We start from the raw sequence: 16887 nt of genomic DNA on the forward strand, positions 1-16887 counted from the left end.
TTTTCAAACACTTAAGAAAAATCCTTTGTCTCTTTTAGTGCTCCACTTTATTTTCTGTGAGACTCTGTTATAAAGCAAATTTCTCTCTATTGAACCCAGTCATAGACATATTGAAACAAATAGGCTCCTGCCTTGATTATTGCAGACTTTGTTCAATAGAAGCTTATTTTATTCTTTGAGGAGCTCAGTTGAGTACTTGAGGGGATATATTAAAAATTCAGCAATATTAAACTGTTTGTTATACATGAAGCTCGTTGTATCTTTCAGCAGAAGTTAGAATATGTGTAAAGTGATGCTGTGCACAGAAGTTTTACACTGTTTTCTGTTACCTTAAAATATAAGTACAATTGCCTTTTTGAAACATAAATTTTTTTGTCCCTATTCAGGCTCATCCTTAGGATCCTTATAGCTACAATTTTAGTGTAATAGAGTGTTTTTAAAAAGTGTGAAAAACTAGTTAAAGTAACTTTTTCAGCCTGCTGTAAAAATTGCTATATAAGTTAGCACACAAAGAGGTGTCAATTTTGTTGGCCAATATAAACCAGGCATAAACGTTATGATAAAACTGAGAACTCTCACAATATTCTGTAATCTGTCTTCTGCTGTGCTCCCGAAGTTACACAATGAATTACTAATTATCATCTTACATTTAAGAAAAAGAATGTTTCAGAAGGAAGTGACTTCGTTTTACTGATTCTTTTTTAAGATGACTGCAGAGAAGGCCATTAAAGTCTGGATTTCAATATTAGTGCAGCTCAATTTGATTTGTAATTGTAATTATCATGCTTCCTGTACAAAATAAACATTCTGCCCTTAATTGGCTTCCTTCTGCATTTGACATTTAAAACTCAATGTGTAAGTCTTAGGAGATACTGAAACAGTCTTTCTTACCAGATTGATGTTGCCAGTATTGTCGTCCTTACTCTCTTAACTTTCTTGCCTCTGCTCTTTAAGTGGAAAAAATGCTTGTGTGAAGTGTAGCATCTCACCAGAGTGACTGTTATCAGAAACTCCAATCTCTCCTCTGTGTAAATCACTGTGGCTCTCTTGTCAAAGGTTTTCAAGTGCTTGATGCCCAGGTACCAGTTCCAAGTAGTAAATGTCAAAAAGGCAGTTTTTTTTTTAAATAATATTTTATTCTGAACTCTCCTATTGATACTTAACAGGTCCTTTGTGTTAACAACACCATTGATCTTCACTATTTACTGTAAAAAAAAAACTTGTTGTAAAAATGAGCTAAGAGAGAGAATCCTTTGCAGTCTGTTAAGACCGTGAGTTAGCACACTGTCAGAGTTGTGGCTTGCTGACACACCAGGCTATCTGCAACATCAGCATGGCATTGGCAAGAAGTACACTGAAATCCAGCATGTCATCTTCTTGGTTCTGAGCATATAACAGGGGGGGGAGGACAAACTGACTGGCACACTGGATCCTTGTGTGATGTATTTACATTCTGAAGAGAGCTCCCAAGTAAAACTGCAGCACGTAGGCAAGTCTTGCGTAGGACCTCCTTTTATCCACTCCTTCTGTTCCAGAGCTGCATGAGCAGATGTACAATCTGCAGAGCCTCCTTCCTCCACCACAGATACCAGTGGGCGGGCTCAAGGAAAAGCTTCAGTGCGGTGATGTCACAGCAGTCAGTTCTAATTAAAGGGATGTGGACTGCCCCCTGAGCTTTTGGCAAGCACTGTGATGGAAAACCCTGCCTTTTGACAGCAGTGGAGAAATATGTAACCTACTTGCAATGAAGATGTCAACAGTTTAAATTAGATATTACGGTAGAGGGCAGAAGACCTCCTCCACATTGCATTTAAACTCTTTTAGGTAGAGTTCGTAAGCTAAGGGAGGGTATCGGCTTACGCGTGGGTTTGTGGTTTTACATTAGGAGAGTGAAGAAAACTGGCAGGAGAAAGTAGAACAGAACATCAGATGTGGTGGGGAGAAAGATCAGCAAATGTGAAGGATAAATAAAGTGAGCCTGAACAGCGTCTGGTTTTGTTTAAAATATTTCACACAATACTCGGATCACCCAGGGTAGTGTCCTCGGCCCAACCATCTTCAGCTGCTTCATCAATGACCTTCCTTCTATCATAAAGTCAGAAGTGGGGATGTTCACTGATGATTGCACATTGTTCAGCACCATTCGCGACTCCTCAGATACTGAAACAGTCCATGTCCAAATGCAGCAAGACTTGGACAATATCCAGGCTTAGGCTGACAAGTGGCAAGTAACATTCGCACCACACAAGTGCCAGGCATTGACCATCTCCATCTAAAGAGAATCTAACCATCACCCCTTGATGTTCAATGGCATTACCATCACTGAATCCCCAACTATCAACACCCTGGGGGTTACCATTGGCCAGAAACTGAACTGGACCAGCCATACAAATACTGTGGCTACAACAGCAGGTCAGAGGCTAGGAATCCTCTAACTCACCTCCTGACTCCCCAAAGCCTGTCCACCATCTACAAGGCACAAGTCAGGAGTGTGATGGAATACTCTCCACTTGTCTGGATGAGTGCAGCTCCCACAACACTCAAGAAGCTTGACACTGTCCAGGACAAAGCAGTCCACTTGACTGGCATCACATCCACAAACATTCACTCCCTCCACCACCGATGCACAGTAGCAGCAGTGTGTACCATCTACAAGATGCACTGCAGGAATTCACCAAGGCTGCTTCGACAGAACCTTCCAAACCCACGACCACTACCATCTAGAAGGACAGGGGCAGCAGATAGATGGGAACACCACCACCTAGAAGTCCCCCTCCAAATCACTCACCATCCTGACTTGGAACTATATCGGCCGTTCCTTCACTGTCACTGGGTCAAAATCCTGGAACTCCCTTCCTACCAGCACTGTGGGTGTACCTACACCACATGGACTGCAGCAGTTCAAGAAGACAGCTCACCATCACCTTCTCAAGGGCAGCTAGGGATGGGCAATAAATGCTGGACCCGCCAGCGAAGCCTACGTCCCATGCATGAATGAAAAAAAATTAAAACCTCTCCGTGTGTGCACTGTTTCTCCTCCCAACGTTTAAGATGAATTCTGTGCTGTGTTGATAATAATTTGTAATGGAAATTCTCTCTGTGCTGCAAGGTGCCTTTTTTGCACTGTATACATTGGCAGTGGAAAAATTAAATTTGACACGTACCATGTGGTATCTTGTGGGTTTGAGGCCATAGTGACTACTGCACCTTAAAGAGGCATTGTCAAGGTCTTTCAGAACAGGAATAGGCCATTCAGCCCCTTCCGCCTCTTCCACCACTCAATTAGATCATGACTGCTCTGTTCCTCATGTCAATTTACCTGACTATCTCTAAATACCCTAACCTGATGAAAGTCTATCTCGCCCTCACTATACATCTCGCTAAACCCCTTGGCCTGAATTTTTCTGCCAGTTGGGCAGAAGGTCCAACGTCAGTCGGAAATGCGTGTCGCTGGCACACCCGGGTGTCTGGCAGCCCTTCCCTCTGCCTCTTCCTATTGAGGATGGCAACCTGCGCACCCCCCCACCCCCCCACTGCCCCCCACCCCCGAGAGCTGCCAGCCCAGTCAGGGGACCTACAGCCTCAGCAGCGCCACCCGGGTGGCTGGGCAGACTGGGGTCCTGCAGCCTACAGAAGCCAGATTAAATTTTGTTTTTAAATCCAGGGCTGAATACTGGAAGGAAAACCTCTCGCGGGGGGTGGAGAATCACTGGAGCCCCCAAGGTGCTGCCTTCCTTGCCCCCGGCCCTCCTTTCGTGCTTTGTTTAAAAAAAAACACATCCACCTGCCACCCGGGGGCCCAGTAAAATTCTGCCCTTTGAGTAGATTCGTCCACTTCAATTCCTGACACGACGAAATTATCGGTGTAAAAAGTTTTGCGATTGTAGTTATCACTCCAATTGTCGAAATGACTGCTGGCTGTGAGGTCGTACCTGAGCCAGTGCAGACTGAGGTGTTTGGTAACAAAGATGAAATCTCTGCTTCCCCGGGCTAGTTTGCCGGTGAAAATGTATTCAAGGATGAATCTGTGGACAATGCTATACAACATTAAACTTTCCATCTATCAAGCGTACACATGAAACACGTAGTCAACAGTCAGTTCAGTGCCAAACAAGTCTGAATCATATTTCAAATCCTTAAATGGGTTTTTTGGGTCGGTTCTGTGGAGACAATGCGAACAGAACCAAAATACATTTGTTGATTCCAGCAAATAAGTTTTGATCTTAACAACATGTTATTAAGCTATCACTTTGTATAGTTTTGGCACTTATACAGCAAAACAGTAAACACTGGTCCACAGCAAATTAACTGCAACATGGAATCTTCCTGTAAATAGGACCAATATGCCAGATTTTCCACGAGCAAAATCCCGTAAAAATAGCACAGGATTCGCGTTTCCCGATTTCAAGTGGACTGACCCTAGGCTGAGCTTTGCATGTGTGGGCCTCTTATTCCGAGCTCGTCCATTTAAGGAAGAAGAGCTAGACAGGAACTAACTTGACACTTTAGACATGTACGTCAAGTTAAAAGTCCAGGCATTTGTTGGGGTTTTTTAAATTACTTTGTTGTATGTGTCTACATTGTAATGTAAAGGTGCGTGGCAGAGCAAGGGTTAACGTGGGTCTGGAGAGTAGCATGGCCCACGGTATGATGTATAGAGTCACATGGTAATAGACTCAGAGAACAGTCTAAAAGGAACCTGCATGGGAGCTGCACCATGCATGGCAGTAACTGGGATCTGTACATAGTCCATGCTTATGTTTAAACATGGTTAAACATGGTTACATGGTTCATGTGTAAACATACAAACCTCAAGATCTCATAATGAGACATAAAACAAACCCATAATAGAACATAGGTCATGGGATTAATTTTAGCTCCCATCTCCAATTTCTCTCGCTAAGTCTATAGGTTCAAATCTCGGAAGTTAGCCACCAAAGTTCTGTCACAACCAGGTGCAGAAGGATGGAAGGATGCCCCTTTTTTCCCCACTCCTTGGTTGATTGTAACAGATTTTTGAAACTTAAGAGCATGAATGTGCCAATTCAGTGTACGCAGTTGACTGTTTACGTGCTGATTGCAAAGAACTAAGTCAGACAGTTAAACAAATAGCTCCCATAATACTAAAATCCCACCCAGGTAAAGATATTGCAAAAGGTAAACATATCCCCACTATTGCAATGCGCAGACACACACACACAAACAAACATGCAAAAAATACAAGCTACAAAGTAAACAAGGGTAACTTTTGGCCAAGTTAAGACTTGATCAGAAAATACAGAGATATAAAGAGTTCACTGTTTGTAAGTGGTTGTCTCGTCTGGCTGTAGCAATCCAAAAGCTTTGGCTTTCAGCTAACTAAGTTTAAAGCTGTTGCTGTTATTTCTACTTTCCTGAAACGCTGCTCTGAAAGTCAAAGTCGTCTTTAGGATTTCTCTGTCTGCTGCCCGCATTCTGATGTAAAGTAACAGGGTCCAACTTAGTTAGGAGGGAGAGGCAAGCCGCCTTCTGCTGCTGGTGTCTCCAGCTTCTGACTGCTGCAAAGCAAGCAGAGCTTTTGCAACTAAAGACATTTCAAAAAGGTGGATTTGATCACAAGACCTCTCTCTCTCTCTCCAGGATGATTGTGTATTCTGCAAAATTTATCATCTCTGTAGACTCTCCATCTCCATCCAGGTGAAATGGAATGTAGCTGTATAGCGATGCAAATTGTGGTAGCCGTTTTAGGTTTCAGTCCATTCTGGAAGTAATCATTGACGTCAGCAGGTGTGAAATTCCACAGAAAGGTTGCCTGGGCATGTCCTATCTGTAATCCACCTCGTAAGCTTTCAGAAGCTTGATCAACTTCCACATGCAGGTCAGGTGATCTCCTACAACCATCATAAATCTATGTCTTTGTTTCAAAATTAAAACTGCCTTTTAAAAAAGTCCATTTGTGAGTCCAGATGAATTTTAAATTTAGCATTTGAAAACAACACACCTCCGTAACACAAGATTTAGAAATGCTAGCCAAATATTTGAAAAAACACAACTGATGGCATTTTGTTCAGAGTGCAGTATCTAGCTAATTGCTGTATATACAGCACCTCGTGTAAGTGGTTGTTATTATATTCCTAGCCCCTCACAGTCCGTTGGGTGCCACAAACCAATCTTGAACATTATCTACAAGCTTTTCTTTGACCTAATGATTTGCGAGACCTTTTACACGCGGCATTGACTGACAGTATTCCTCTTCCTCCTCTGTCAATGTTCATCGCTTCTCTGCTGAAGGCTCTGATTAATGCTGGAGTGTTGCTCCCTGAATGCTGATAACTTTTTGGGAAATTGCCCACAAGTAGCTGCGCTTTTTGTGAGCGGGTATCACAGCTGACAGTGTCCAAGCCCATCGATACCAGCACTTTAAACAAGAGTTGCCCAATTTGCTATCCGTCTCTTTTCTCATCCCAGAGCCACTGAAGCCAATTTTAATGAGTGGGGATTGAACCTATGGAGCAGGATTTTACCGTTGGTGAGCGGGGGCAGGGCCCGCTCGCTGACACATAAAATGACGCGCGGTGACGTCGGGCGGAACTCCTGACGTCACCGCGCCCCATTTAAATTTTCAGGAAGGCGGGGGCACAGCAAAATCAGCTGCAGGCCCGCCGACATGTCTATGACCAATTGAGGCCATTGACAGATCAATTAAAGTAATTAGTGGACCTGCCCGTCCAACCTTAAGGCTGGCGGGCAGGCCAGGAGCCCCGGCGGGCATTAGAAAACACATGAAACCTCATCCATGGGTGGGATGAAGGTTCATGTCAGGTTTTAAAAATTTTAATAAAGCTTTGTTGGAAATCATGAACATGTCCCAACTCATGTGACATTGTCAAATGAGGGGACATGTAAGGGAATTTTTTTTTCTTCTGATTTTTAATATTTCTGAAAGTAGAGGCGATCTCCCTGAGGCTGCACTTAGCCTCAGTGAGATGAGTGCGCTCTTTTGTGCGCATGCGCGAAAGAACGCACTCTCGATTTTAGGCATCCCCCCACCTCGCCCGCACAGGGAGCGCATAGCGCTTCCCTGCAGACGTCATGCTGGGCGGGCATTAATTGGCCCGCCCACGTAAAATGGCACCGCGCCTCCAATCGGAAGCGTGCCTGAACTTCCCCCTCCGACGGGGTGGGGGGAAATTCTGCCCATGTGACCTGCTGGACTGTGCACAGTGAATTTACCCACTAAGCTACGAGAGAATAAAACAAAAACAAAATAACATCTGATAGGGCCAAACTCTGATTTGGATATTGGAATACCTCGTAACATTTCCAAATCTACCAAAGACGAGAAACTTGGGCGTGTGGCAAACAATGAAGATGATCCAATTGACTGCAACAGAATGTAAATAGGCTAGTGGAATGGGCAGGTAGATGGAATTTATAAAAGAGAAATGTGAGGCTTTGGCAGAAGGGGTAGGGAGAAGTAATATAGATTTAATGGTGCAGTCCTAAAATGTGTGCATGGGCAGAGGGATCTGGGGTCATGCGCGTAGATCTTTGAGTGACAGGACATATTGAGAGAGTGGTTCACAAAGCATATGGGATCCTGGGCTTCATAAATACTGGTATTGAATACAAAAGCAGGGAGGGAATGATGAACCTTTTATAAGGCTCTGGTTAGGCTACAACCGGTATGTTGCATCCAATTCTGGTGACTATACTTAGGAAGGATGTGAGAGTCCTTGAGAGAGTGCAGAGGAGATTTTCCAGAATGGTTCTAAAGAGGAGAGATGTTAGCTACATGGTTAGGCTGGAGAGGCTGGGGTTGTCCCCCTTGGAGAGAAGGCAATTTGATAGAGGTATACAAAATTATGACAGATTTAAATAAGATAGACAGGGAAAATCTCTTCCTTTTAACTGATGGTACAGGGATTAGGGGACCCAGATTTAGGATTTTTGGGCAAAACATGCAGAGGGGGCATGAGAACCAAGTCTTTTACAAAGTGAGTGGTAATGACCTGGATCTTGATGCCGATGAGGATGAATGATTTCAAAAGGAAATTGGACAGGCATTAAGCGAAGTAAACATGTGGGGGTATGGGAATAGAGTGGGCAATGGGACTAATTGGGTTGCTCCACATAGAGCTGGCATAGATTTGATGAGCCGAATGGCTTCCTTCTGTGCCGTACTGACTCTCCTGATCTATAAACCGCTGCTGACATCTCCAGTAGCTTGTTCACACACTCATTAGATAAGGCTGCACTGCAATCAGCAAGCGCGTCTTTAAACGACTCGATTCTGCAGTCAAAGTGTTTAAATACTGGCACGTACCCTGCGCTGACGCTTTCACCTCCTCCTTTCTTAACCTGCAGCAATTTCGCCGTACTTATCTCCACGTGAAAATCTGCCAGAAATCCCCTCCAAAATCACTACCATTTTGTTTTTTATGTTTTTAGAGAGAGAGAAAGAAAAATTCCTGTGAAGCTTTTATGGAGCACTCCTTCAAGAGTTGGCTGAGAAAACAGTCACCTCTGCACGCAATCCCTTAGTCTGTAATGTCAGTTATGCTTTCTTGAATGCAATCCAAACTGGGACAGTGTAAGGGAACGGGATAACTATGTGTGCCTGACGATTAAGATACCAAAAGAGGGATCTGTAAATTAAATTAAAGCGGATTTAGAAAAATCACCCTCTTTTTGAGTCAGATCTTCAGTAGTTCAGTGTCATTTTCCTGTTTCTAAATGGAGGGGATGCAGCGTTACACAGCGTCGAAACACTATAAGTGCATTTAATGTGAACACACAGAGAAGTATGCTGCCTGTTTCCATTACAGTATTCGTTCCAGTGTAATCAGTGGTCATTATCTTTGAAGTATATAAGCAGTAGTGATATTATAAGGTTAAAATTCTCATTAAGATTTCTTCAGCAATTCGATAACTCCTGCAGACACCATCAAATTCCCTCCTCTCCCCCTCATGCGTAAGTCGTTCACATTACCGAAAAATGTTCTCGTGTTAAACATTACTCCGTTTCCACTTAGTTTATAAGTATTTATTTGGGGACATTGGTAATTAGACACCCAGGCAAGGAGAGCCAAGTTCAAGGCTCAAATTAAACTTGATACTCAGTTCTACTTCAGCGTGTTTCCCCACACAGGGAGGGAGGGAGGGAGGGAGGGAGGGAGAGAAAATTGCACCTGAATGAGGGGGAAAAATATACTTTACTGCATTACTCAAGCCTGCCACTTTGTGGTTCGACACACAAGCTAGCAGTGATGTCCACCGACAGGACTATGTGCTGTTGGTACATCAACACCTCAGTGACTGGAGAAGCAAAAACAGAGTCCTGAACCTGAAACTGTCGACCTCTCTCTTGTCTGATTCATTTCCCTCAGAATCTCTGACCTTAGTCCCAGTGAAATGTGTTTTACTCCAACATGGTGAACTCTAGCCAAACTAGAGTTTTTCTTTAATAAGAAATTCCCTTTAATAAAGTTATGGTGAGCCTTTAAAAAGCACTGATTCAACCTCAACCGGAGCATTGTGTCCAATTCTGGGCACCATGCTTTAGGCAAGAGGCAAGATTTTAATGAGGGTGCAGAAAGGATTTACAAGAATGGTTCCAGGGATAAGAGACCTCAGTTACAGGTAGATTGGAGAAGCTGGGGCTGTTCTCCTAGGTGAAGAGATGGTTGAGTGGACACTTGATAAGAGGTTTTCAAAACCATGAGGAGTCTGGACAGAGGAACTGCTCCCATTAGCAGAAGGATTGAGAACCAGAGTGCTCCAATTTAAGGTGAACTGCCCGAGGCGACGTGAGGGAAAACTTTTTAATGCAGAAGGCGGTTAGGATCTGGAACGCACTGCCTGAGAGTGTGATGGAGGCAGATTCAATTGTGGCTTTCAAAAGGATAATTACCTGAAAGTAAAACTTTGGCAGGGCTAGAGAGTGGAGAGTGGGCCTAGCTGTCTTGTTGCTACAATGAACCAGCACAGACATGAGGGCCAAATGGCCTCCTCCTGTGCTGTAACCATTCTGCAATTCAATCTGTCAAATGCCTGTGACATTTTTTCCCTCCAATTTCTCCAGTAACCCTACCTCATTCTGACCCAGCTTCCTGATTGTCATCCTGTGCTGTCCCAGGTGCCTCATCTCCTGCTTTTCCAGTAGTTTGGTTCCTGGTCTGAATCTCTTATTTTTCTTTTATCATTGCTTGAGAGGACATTTTCCTTCACTCTCTCCTTTTTAATTTCTTTTCCCCTTCACAGGGAGCTTTCAATCCCCGCCTGCTTCCAGGATACTATATCTCCAACCACCAGGGATTACAGCCTGGACGCTGGCCGTTCAGCCCGACAGCCCCATGCTGGTGTTACGCACTCCTCCCTCCCTGTAACATAACCATGGCTCCTTGGAAACTTTCTACGGCTATTTTTTTCTATCTTGCTTTTGTTCCATTCCGCCTGGCAACCAGGCATTAGGAAGAGAAAAATTGCGGGGGGGACAAAACTTCCCGCTGTCTTCATACCTGCTGCAATTTTGGAGCGGATGGGGGATTTGTAATAGGTAGCCTGTGTTCCTGCCTGATAGAGGTGGATACCTCATTTAATATAGCAACGGCAAATAATATTTACCCAGTGCGTTTAAGAGAGCTGAGTGTTTGTTGGCAGCCTCATGGCCTGAACTTTTCAGTCAGCGGGTGAGAGCGGTTGTGGATCAGAGATTCTGAGGGAAATGAATCAGACAAGAGAAAGGTCGACAGTTTCAGGTTCAGGACTCTGTTTTTGCTTCTCCAGTCACTGAGGTGTTGATGTACCAACAGCACATAGTCCTGTCGGTGGACATCACTGCTGTCTTGTGTGTTGAACCACAAAGTGGCAGACTTGAGTAATGCAGTAAAGTATATTTTTCCCCCTCATTCAGGTGCAATTTTCTCCCCCTCCCTCCCTGTGTGGGGAAACACGCTGAACTGTCTGTCACTAATGATTTAGCAAAGGCAGCTTGTTGTTTTTAATCACCACCCAAATCAATTGGGCATCCCAATGGTGACATTGGACGGGCTGTGACATCACACCTGCCCAATGTCCGACCAAATTTAAAGTTGTAACCCCCCCACCACCCGTCCTCATCTCATTTATCTCACTGCGCTACAGGTGAGATCAAACTGAGCAGAATTTGGGAACTCAAACTCGTACACCTTTCATTTAGCGTCATCCTGAGTTTGCTCTGCAAAATGCTGCTCCATTGGACCTGCACGAGCTCAATGGAGCTCGCTCTTCTGGCTATATCTGGCCCTCTTGGCTATGTTTCCTGATGCCCCAGTTTCTCTGTCCTAGTTCTCAGAATTCTTGCTGGGTTTTACCTCATTCAATGGTGACTCTCTGATCTTTCTCCTGACTGTATCTTCTACTATTTCAATTGTATCTTATCCCTGTTCCGGTTAACTGAGTCCTCCTACCCATATCCTTCTTTTTTGTCCCATTGTTAACCAAGTCCATCCACTGCTCATTTTCTTTCTACCTTCCTTCACCAATTTGTCAGTGAGTCAGACCATCGAGAATCTTGCTGCACACTTGGTCGCTGGAGTTCACACTGTTTGAGTTCCAGTTCAGTGGAAAACAACAGACTCTGAAACACAGAATAAGAAAAAAAACTAAGATTTTTGAGAGGAATGGAGAGCTTAGTTAAGAAGGAGAATCAAAAAGGGCAATGTAGAATTAAACTAAACAAACAGAAGTAGAAAATATGAAGAATAAGTATTGAGTAGATTTAATGATAAGAATAGTTTGTCAATGATTTTTCTAAAATAATGTTTTTATATATTGCAGCCAGTAAGTGATTTTAATTACTATGACTTAAAATTTCCAGACCACATATTTCTTTGTTTTTCTCTGAAGTGCAAGGTTACTATTATTCCCTCAGGTTTTCTGTCCTTTCACGCTTTGGCATATGGTTCAACACAGTGTTGTGTTTTAACACAACAGTTGGTAAAGGCTGAGTTGTTTAAATCCCAGAGGGAAACTTGAACAACTGTCATAACCTATATTTTAAATTGGTATGTTTGAGATGCAGCTCTGAATTCAGGAATAAGACCACTGAGCCTCAAGAGGTTTTTTATATGAAACTAAATTAAACATTTATTAATTTAACAACAAATTAAACACATACACATGTCTATAAATTACTACCATAATAACTTTTAAACAATCTCCAAATTAATCACTCCCAGGTAAATCTTCACCAAGGGAACAATAACCCATAGACTTTAAACAGACACCAGGCAAACCATATTTGACCTTACAAATTCAAAATGAGGTTCCTTGCAGTTTGGTTCCTTTGCAGACACAGTTATGGGCTTAAAGGCTGGTTAAATCTTAAATGCCTCTGACTTACACACGCAAACTCCTTTCTGTTTATACCTAGTTTCCCCTTCGAATGTAAAATTTCCATTGTATCATTAGGCTTTTAACATCACATCTTCTAACAATACGTTTTCATCGCACTAATTTTATTAGTAATATAAACACATTGCTTGGTGTCTTCTAGCTAGGTGCAAGATTTTACTCCCACTCTTGAATGTTTTATTCAACACATGCAAGTTTACATTTTACCTTCCATCTTCCTTACTGTTTACCCCTTTAACATCTCAAACTACTATACATCAAAGCACCCAGACTAGCTGGCTTTGATCCAATTATGGCACACACAGACACACTCACGGACCCCACTACAATTCCAATTTAAAAATAATTAAAAATAACATTATAGAAATTAATATCTCTTCATGATAGTTGTGAGAAATGTTGACCCCTTTTAATCTTATTTCTTTATTGGTGTTTTTTTTTAAAAAAGGCACATCAAGCATACCAGTCCAACAACACTATGAGAAATGGTCCAAGCCTCCTATCTATGGCTAGAGTCTGCTGTTTTGTACTCACTTCACATTTGGAATGGTGTAAGTGCAGTAAATATGCAAGTGTGTGAATATGTCCATGTTTACATGAAGCACTTTTCCTCTGAGATGTATTAGTAGCAGCTCTTTGGCACATGGTTTATTTGTTTTCAATCAGACACCTATGAGTTGCTTTATATACCAACTGCAGTGAACCTGTTGTTGGTCAGTCTCCCTAAAGCAGACCATGCACATATCACACGCATGTTGTCATAAATGCATTAATCACGGAAAATGGTCCATCTTCAAGGACTAAGAACATTCTGGAAGAATTTCTGTTTTTAAAAGACAGGGTTAATGCAAGGACTCCAGTTGTTGCTGTTCCTGGAAAAGGCAGCATTTTACAAGAAAAGGTAATTAAGTAGTTTTAAAGAAGCTCGAAACCTCTTGATCCCAGTGGACTGTTTACAAGAGGGTCACATGGTGGTTTATGGTTTTGGAAAAAAAAACATGCTTTGGAAAACTGTGTTTAAAAGCTGGTAGGCTATTGTGCTTTGACAATGAGAAAGGTCAACTGCTTGGGTAAAGCAGACAACTGCTCCTGAAGTTCCAGTCCCAGTCCAAAGCAAGAAGTAAATGGAAGTTGCTCCAAAGTCAGACTTCATTCTGAACTTGACTGACTTCAAGTTTTCCTTGAAGTCCACCTAAAAAAGTAGCACACGAGACATCTTTTGTTTCCCAGACCAGTGCTGAGAAACTAACCCGGACGCCATTTCAAGGACTCCACCACGTATCCTCTTCCCTTGACATTTAGCCTCTTGACATTCAGAATTCCTCTATTTTTTTTGGTTGTGTGGGAGAGTTAGGGTATTTAGAGTAATTATTATACTTTCATATTTCATTCTGTATGTTAATAAGCTATGCCTTTCTACTGGACAAGTCTGGTTTTACAATAACCTAATAATTTTGTTGTTTATTGAAGAAACCTGTGCATTGAGTGGTCATTCTGAGATTAATAGGTAAAGCACATATTCGGCCGTATAACTAGCCAGAAAAGTAATTCAAATATATGACCGGTGGAGTAGTGGGACTAGAGACAGACAGTGCACTCCTCCCATCTCGGTCGTAACAATGTAAATTTACCACCTTGACATAACTTGTGTCAGCTTTGAAGCTGCTTTGAACACAAAACCAGCAGCATCGGAGGTGGTGGAAAGGTGGGTTGGGGGGGAGGGGGAGTGGGTGGAGTGGAATTCAGACCACTCTAACTCGCTCTGTACTCCTATATGGAGCAGCTTCCAGGAATCCACTGCCCGGCACCTTTACGTAGATAAGCTAAGGGACATTGTGGACACCATTGTTGAATTTAGATCAATCTACAGAAGAGAATGTATATATAACTCAAAAGGAAGGAGCACGTTGAAATCCAGTGCGTACATCACTCCTTTGTGTGAATCTTGGTACCTGCAAGAGTCCTGTACACTGATGTGTGTTTGTGCATGAGGACTCTTGAGCCACCAGAGAGTGAGTTGATGGGATTTTAACCCACGCATCACCAGGCAAGCTCGTGTAACTCAATCCCTGGCTGCCATTCCACGTGCAAGCAAATAGCTTCTTATGACTGGAGAGGGGAACCAAAATAGCGAAAATACAAATGAGAAAGTAAAGACGTGAAAGAAGAGGAGCAAAAAGACATTTGTAACTCCAAGAATCTGGGCTTACTAAAGGAGATAAGCAGCAGAGAAGTGAATATAAAAGAGGTAGATACCCGTAATTAATTTTTATCTTCAAATGAAAATTTTCATATTTCATATTCTTTCCATATGGCGGTATTATTGTAAATGTGCTTCACTTTAGTATTTCACTTTTTCATGTTACTGTGATTTAAATTATTTTTTTCCCGGGAGTGCAGGAACACTCCCCGAAATGCACCAAAGCAAATAGGATCCTTGTGCAGTCCTTCCCCAGCAGTTAAAGCAAAAAATTATGACGGGAAACACACGAGCCAAGAGACCTAGCGACACCTGTGGGGTGGAGGTTGGGCTGGGGGTAAGGGGGGATAGAATAACCTTTGGTTTATGCTATAAGTTCAGTTGAAACTACAGAAATGTGAGGGATAACAGGCGCAGTGTCACCGTACACAACTCTGTTCAGTTACAGGTTTTATTCCCAACTTTTCCACACATTGGATCAGTTGAATTCGGTTTACTGCAGCCTAATTAGGCATCTGCAATATATTATGACATTAAAGGTGCTCTATAAATGCAGATAAATGTTATTGAAGCACTTAGACCTCAGATGCCTTATTTATTAAACAACATGACAGAAAAAAGCTCGCAATAAATATAGATTGTCAAATGTTACAGACTAATTATGGCAATAGGAAGGGTTGTGGACAGCTTGAGAATGCTGCTACCCTTGTAATCATGTGAGCAGCATGTCTTGGAAAGTAGTCAGGCTGCTTAACAGATTTCAACTAATCTAGACTACTTTGTTACTATTTTCAACACGAGCCCTAGAAAGTTTTGACTTTGCTGTCTACTGTCTTGAAATGTGCCCAATTAGCGAGAAAATTACTGTTGTTAGTAATGCCCTAGGTCAGTTGGTAATCGCTAAATTGTCCTCTCTTGATGCTCGGACCTCCCTGCAGAACAGGAGCAGGAAAAAGCCTATTGAGTTTTGTGAGTTTAAAGGATTACTCTTTTCTGTTGGTCAATTATTAGCAAAACGAAATAACCCGAGGGGAAGCAGTTGCACTTAAAATATATGGGTCAACTAACTGGTGGATTTGAAAACTCTAAATGTAGTTCAGTTGGAATGTTGCATTTTTAATTCAAAGGATGTTTTAAAAATAATATGCTGTTTCCTTGAGAAATGCTTGTCCTATCTCAGGGTCAACTTGAAATGGCATTTTACTTGGGATTCTCTGCAGTCTCTTGGACTATGTTGCTTGCCCATTGTTGTTCATCTCAACGTGTTCCAGGGACATGCTTGAATCATGCTTGTTAAGTTGGTTCACCTTAAATGCACAAAGCGCTAGAGGCGGTGATGGAACTCACAGATAGGTGGGAGTGATTTACAAGGACGTGACCTTATTGAAGAGCTCAGACAGCATCACAGATCAAATCAATCAGGAGACTGAAGCTTAAGCAGGATGCAATTGTCCGTGTAGTTCCCCCAATGATTATGGCCTTGAAATCACTGTAGGTCTATTGTGATTTTTCTAAGCTGAAATGCTTGAAAGTGTTGATGATGTTCCTTTTTTTTTGCCCGTTTTATCAACTGCCAATAGCGGCCAAGGTTGATGATGGTGCCCAGTGGATTCTGTGCTGCTAATCTGTGATTTTTATCTCCCTGAAGGATTAGTAACTGGCATTATTGCATCAAAGACATCCAATGATGATTGGAAGATTATTAATTTTAAGTAAGTATGAAGCTAACTTGTGTTCACGAAAGAGACCGTGTTGCACATTTGGACTCTGTACAGATGACATAATTCCAGACAGGTGTGAAGCTAAGCTTACAAAAAACTAAAGAAACATTTGCAAAGAGCTTTGTTACTCTTGAGTTTAGCTGAGGGACAGCTGGGGGTATAACTTAGATCTATCAATTGAGCAATACTGTGTACAGATATGAAGTGGTCCTTAGTAGTAAAACAGCAGCTTTAATCGCACTAAAATTATCCATTTGTTATATAGCCATGAAGTCTATCAACATTTGTGCTTGACTTACCCCTTTGCCTGGTCTGTGTGACTTTCAAAGTAAAAGTCTCAATCATTCTCTGGGATTAAAAGTGTTGATCGAGTATGGAATTTTGTGGGAAAGTAGGAAAATTCAGCACCAGGATTTACCAATTCCAAAAAACAATTTTATAGGTTCAACAGAACTCTGGAGAAATTATGAATGAAGCTAGAATGTTTTTTTGTCTATTCACTTTGAGTTTGTTGTTTGTCATGATGGCAGACAAGCAATGTGTGTTTAAGGTGGGTTCTGTCGATGTGTTTTGCTATGGTATGTCACTCAC

General features: G+C 42.2%; 2 protein-coding genes across 5 annotated transcripts in view; one reads left to right on the forward strand and one right to left on the reverse strand.

Annotated features, from left to right (window-relative positions):
* angptl2b (angiopoietin-like 2b) overlaps window positions 1–2114 on the reverse strand; it is a 48674-nt gene extending 46560 nt beyond the window's left edge. Inside the window, exon 1 of the mRNA XM_078549933.1 lies at window positions 892–2114. The gene's annotated coding sequence lies outside the window, so the exon portion shown is untranslated. The remainder of the gene's footprint in view (window positions 1–891) is intronic.
* Window positions 1–16887, forward strand: part of LOC144685438 (ras-specific guanine nucleotide-releasing factor RalGPS1-like) — a 911907-nt gene that overhangs the window by 375810 nt on the left and 519210 nt on the right. The window lies entirely within an intron of this gene.

Source organism: Cetorhinus maximus, chromosome 10 (assembly GCF_964194155.1).
Source record: "Cetorhinus maximus chromosome 10, sCetMax3.hap1.1, whole genome shotgun sequence".
NCBI lineage: Eukaryota > Metazoa > Chordata > Chondrichthyes > Lamniformes > Cetorhinidae > Cetorhinus > Cetorhinus maximus.